Here is a 6,427-nt window from a genome sequence, read left to right on the forward strand (position 1 = left end):
ATATATGTGGAAGATAATTAGAGCTGGGCTGGAAGATTAACAAAATAAATAATATGCTGACATACTCTACTAGAATTCAGTTTAGTATGAGGAATTTTCATCCATAAAAAATAAATAAAAGTGAACCTCTAAATGATAGACAACAGTTTTTTTTTCGAAGGGGATAAACAACAGTTTAAGCATAGTTTTTTTTTTTTTTTAATTCCCATAGCACCGGATGGAAGATAATTTTTACTAATCTTATTATTAATTCTGGACCTTTATCTATTAAATTCCAAGGTGAACATTAATTAGAAAAATGAAATTAACAATAAATTATTAAAATTGAACAGTAATAATATGTTATTAAGATTAGCATATTGTTACTGTTTAATTTTAATCATTTATATTTCTTAAAAGCTTATTTATACTTAATTAATAATCATCTGTAAAACATTTATTTAAATTAAATGTAATACTTTTTTATCTTTAACACAAGGAAAATATAAATTTTAAAATTAAATAAATAGTAATATAATTTAAGCTTATGAAGAAAGGTATATTTTTCATACAAATGTTGTCATCATGATATGTTTTGCAGCTATGAATTTATAAAATATTTATTTTGTTAAATTTTAATACGTAATTAATTTAGGAATATGCTTAGGAAACCAAAAGTTAAATTTTTTCATTAAAAATTGTAACAATATACTCTTTTGTAATTTCAAATATAGAAGTCCAACAATACAAGTTTTCCATTTATTAATTTCTTGACAAGTGCTCAAACAATGCTAGTTAATAAGACTCATAAATTTATGAGCATGCTAGGTTGTTCCACTCCTTTTGAAATTGACCTCTTTAATTGTTTTTTTTATTAAATACTCATGAGTGTCTTCTTCATACTACAATGTACAAACTTAGCAACTCAACCTCCACCTTTAATTAATGTTTTTTATATACTATGTCCGTATCACCGAAAGGATAGCGAAAAACAAAACAAAAATACCTGATTGCCTTTTGAATAATAATGTTTTAGATTGATTTTGGGAATATTTTTTTTTTAGTATCAATGCCAAAGTATTCTCTCCATCCATTGCTATTTATGTGTTTGGAAACATAGAAAAGTGGAAAGATAGGGGAGGAGAGACAAGAAATGGGTTGAGGAGGAAAGAAACAGTTGTTTAGTAAAGAAGAAATAATATTTATGAAAAAAATGGTGAGAACCATCTCAAATAATTTATCTCCAAAAGAGTGAAGTAATTGAGCAGTAAGAAGAGAAATAAGTTATTTTTCATATAATACACATCCTCAATTTCACTCATATAAATATACATGATATTTTTACTTACACATCACATTTTTTTCTTCTTTATTTACCTTTATTTTCTCTAATTAAGCAATCATTAAATTCACCATATTTTCCCCTAATTCTTTTCATCAATTTGCTTTCAGATTAGACTAATTATGCGATAATATTTTTTAAAGTTTTTTCTTAATCTCTTATCATTTTCAACATCTTTAATTAGTTTTAATTTGAATTTTAATATTTGTTAAAACAATTTAACTATAAGAAAAAGAGTAAAAGAGTGTTTTGTTATTATATCGTCTGGAATAAATTATCTTTCAGATTTTACAAACAAAAAGAGAAAATATTATGATGAATTCCAGGTCAATTAAATTATTATTAATTGTATGACTCGTTATATATTTTATTTTTTATATACAACTCTTTTGGTAGAACTGATGGGGTTTTAAATATCATTATTATATACAGCGGAATAAAAATTGAATATTAACATTGACTATATATAAAAAAAAAAACTTAACATGTCTTATATTATTTATTAAACCACTTAATAAAAATGTCTACAACATTTGATCTCATCATGTTACACCTCCAACAGAAAACACCTATAAAAATATATATATATATATTAGTTGTCAAAGCCAATTATGTGACAAAATATTTTTTATGTGATGCATGAATCTTTTGATGACTAATTTTGGGGGACCGTGACATAAGGTTAGGGTGTTTTATATAGATCATGGGAGCCCCTTTTTCTCGGGGGACGTACAAGGCTCCATATACTCCCCCATGCTAATCTATCTATTAATCTAACAGAACAATACTAATTAATATGCATGAACACATGCCATCACAAAAACCACCACTACTAAGGAATATTGTAGCCAACTATATAAGATTCTTAAAAGTATCAACACCATATCATAACATTCGTCAAATTGTTTCACTTTAATTAATAATTTTAAATTTAAATCTATAATTTTATATATAATTGAGTTAGATATAAATATGTATATATTAAGAGTTTATTTTCTAATATTCTTATCAAATTTAGATAGATTTTTTTTAGTGAAGTATTTTTTCAGTTTTTGTAATAAATAATATTCGTCGAAAGATCTGATTATTAAATATAAATATATATAAAGTTTTAGTGAAATATTTGTTCTAAAAATTACATTTTTTTTTTCATTTACGATACTCTTAAATATATCTAACACTTTATTTATTTAAGGATATCAACTGAATTTACAACTTGGTGTGATTTATTAAAATAAAAAGTAACAACACAATTACTGTATAATCATATATATTACTGATAACTGGGAAGACAGCCGTCAGACAAAACAGTGAAACCAGCTATAAGAAAGTTGGAATTGTCTGGGACTGTTTTGTCACTTGTCAGGCTTAATCTCTTTAGTAATTGTTATCATTAACAAGTGTTATATTATTGAAGTTGTTAAACAACTCGAGGATCATATAGAAAACACTACACTTAAGACAAGGTGATAGTGGGTTCAATTATGCTACCTTGCTGCAAAGTGGGAACCCCGTTGCCTTTAAACTGTCTTTTTCTTTGTTTCCATGTTTAAGAACACCAGACATATTTTCCGGAATGTCTTCTGCAAGCAAAATGTATCGAGAAATTATTTATATAGTTGCTTTACAACAAAAAGAAAAGAAAAGAAAATTTGTATAATAAAAATAGTAGATGTGATATAAAGAGAAAGACAATTTTTTTTTTAAAAGGTATTATAGCAAATTGTTATACATATAAGAGTTTAAATTTAATACATTTTTAATTATTTTTAAAATTGACTAAAAAGTGTATGTTTTTTCTTAAGTCACCGGTGTCTCTCAAAATATTATCATATATTAATTTTGTTCACATTTTCTCTAGTTAAATATATTGTTTTCACTTATGTGAATATATTTGAATCTTACACCATTCGTAATAGTTGTTAGTTTTTTATTTTTAATTTATAAATATATATTTTTTAAAAACATGTTCAACAAAAATAAAATTGAAATGACTTTTAACTCAATTTCAAAATATTTGACATTAATTTTTTTAAATAATTATGAATTTAATTTTTAATTTTTAATTTTAGAAAAGAGAATTTCACTAGTTACTACTATCAAATAGCATTAAACACTTGAGACTTCAGTCGATTTTTATAATCAGAGTCGAGCCAAAATCAAATACTTAACTAAAATTACCAATCTTATTTGTTGACATTACAATCTAAACTATAATCTTTGTATTTATTTATATCTTTGAAGGCCTATAATCCTTGTTTATTGAGCCTAAACTTGCATTTTATCCTTCATGGGTCCTTCCATAAACCCACAACTCTAGTTTGTCGATGACTAGCAGCATGCAATCTTTATATTTTTTAATATTTTTTTTATCATTGATGAAATCTCATATTAACCCACTAACTAGCCTGAACTCGCTCTTTATAAATGGAAATAACTTGAAATTTTAAATAATGGGAAAAACATTTTAAAAATAAAATAAAATAAAAAGTTTGTATGAAAAGCAGTGTCAATTGCTAACGTTTTAATTATTAAAACACCCCCCTTTAAGATTTTGGACTCCTTAAACAATATTATAAGAAATCAAAAAGCAAATTTCCTTGAACAATATTGAACCTGTTACCTGGAAAAATTATTTATAATTTGATAGTCTCCTGAAAAACACGGAACCATTTTGCTGCAGTACAAACGCGAAGCTGGGCCGGCATATATTAAGACCCATAAGATAATTACTATTTGCATCCCTATTTTACTAATAACCCCCTTTCCCTTTTCTTTTTCCTAAATTATCCTCACTTCCTTCTTTTGATATAAACTTTCTCACCCCTTTTTTTTTCTTGAATGAAATGTCCAGATTCTACTCTTCCCACAGCAAGTTCCTCCAACTCTACCTTATTTCTCCCGGAGGTGACTTCTCATTGGTAGTTATGTTGGAGAATTAAGCACCAAGATAAGAAGGGGTAAGGTTCAGGGGAAGAAAAAACCAGTTATCTTGATGCCGCACAGAAGGTGCTCGATAATATGCCTTAGCGAGACATTGCTTTGGAGAATGTTGTGATTTATGAAGTCAGCCAGGAAAGGGAAACTGATCCACCAAGGCTATAGCTTTTTACAACAAAATGAAGGAAGAAGGGAGGAGGACGGACAAGACAATCATGTACCCACTTGCACGAATCTATTATGTTTCACTTTTCCGCTAATGGTTTCGATTGCCTTTCAGCTACAGTGCTATGCTAAACACAACATCGCACCATGCTTGAATTCTGAGTTGCTTGCTCTGCTTGTTTATGGTATACCCAATTAATTACTTTTTTCTTTTGAGGTAAAAACAATGGTTTTAGAGTTGTGGTTTTGCATAAATTTTATAAGTATTGTGTACTGTATCAGGAACTTATTGTAGCTTATATTGATGATTATGTATATGGCACATGCCATCACTCATTTAACGCAGATGATATGTACAGGGGAGTAGTGTACACAAAAGGATATCATGGTCTGCGAAATTGATATGGGGACGAGAAGTGAAGTTGAAGGAAAGGTTGGAGTTTCGATGTTTATGTATATGGCATTGTTTCTATTATTGTGAGAATTCTCACTGTTTCATGCAACATGAGCCATCTTAATCAATAAGATTTTTTATTGGCTTTTCCAAAAAAGAAAAATATTGATGTGTATGTATGATGGTTTGTTGAGTATCATTAGATAGTTTCCAGGAATTTCTTTATGGTAGAAAAAGAAGTGGGAAAGCTTATACCAGGAGAACTGGAGATAGATTGGGAAAAGTTATTTTTAAAAAAAAGAGAAAGGGTGGTGTACTTAGTAACTCATGGAGGATAAATAGTAAGAGACGACCCATAAATCCCAACTTCCTTTTAAAGACAAAGCCTGGCCCAATATGCCGACTCGTAATATATTTTTGTTGAGAACACTCCCCTCCCCTTTTCCTTTCAAATCATCTTCTCTCCCTCACATACTCCCCTTTTCAGCGCAACTACACACTCCTTTTATTATATCAACAACACATTCTCTTATTTTTGTATCACATTCCCTCACCTACTTCACTTCTTATTATCTATTTATTAAAACTACCATTGTTGATAGACATAATCTAATATGCATACACATAAATTAATCAAGGAAAAATTAAAAGTGACAACAACTTTATTATCTTAAATTCTAAGATGCAATTATGCTTAATAAAAAAAAAAGCAAATCTATAAATAACACGAAGTGTAAAGGTATATTGAATTTTATAATAAATGATGTTGTTCACCAATAAAAAAAATATATGACCGGCCAAGTCAACCATTCACTTCTTCCTCTAATATTTCTCTAACTACCTTTCTTCACTTGTTTTTTTATGCTATTTTTTTTCAAATATTTCTTTTATCAGTTTTTGTAATTATTTTTTAAATCTTGAAGATTTCTCTCTTTCATCCATAATTCCAAATTCTTATTTCAATTTAAATTAAGTTAGTATTCAAGTTATTTAAAACTTTGTTTTACTTTTTAGAATAATATACTAAATTGCCAGATAAAATTAGTTGTCAATTCAGCTGCGGATTCAGGACATAGGATCAGTGGGGGTTTTTTTTTTAAAAAAAAATAAATACTTTGACAACGCCGGATAATGACACTAGTAGATAGTAGTAACATTACATTGCAAAACTTTTCCAATCATAGAATCCGTATAGAAGTCATTTTCCTCCCAAATTGTGGTTGAGAGGATATAGAATTAACTTTCTATTCTCATAACTCCAATGAACAGAAACAAAAGTACAAAACAATAGTTAACAAAAAAAAAAAAAAACAAAACTTATCTTGTAAGAACAATAGACATCGCCTTACAACTTACCATGCTCCCGCAATTTTGATCCTTCCTTAAGATACTATTCAAATGTAATTAATGTAGCAAAATTGCCACTTGCCTCACAAATTAGTAGATAATACCTGCTGCTACATTGTTATGACAACCCCAATTATGATGATATAATTTGTTTAGCGAATAAACTCATTAATAAATTTAAAATTTAAATAAATTAATTTAACAATAAATTATTTTTTTTAATATATAATGTTAAATTTCATTGTATGTTTACTATCATG

The sequence above is a fragment of the Glycine soja genome, chromosome 16, assembly GCF_004193775.1.
Source record: "Glycine soja cultivar W05 chromosome 16, ASM419377v2, whole genome shotgun sequence".
Lineage (NCBI taxonomy): Eukaryota > Viridiplantae > Streptophyta > Magnoliopsida > Fabales > Fabaceae > Glycine > Glycine soja.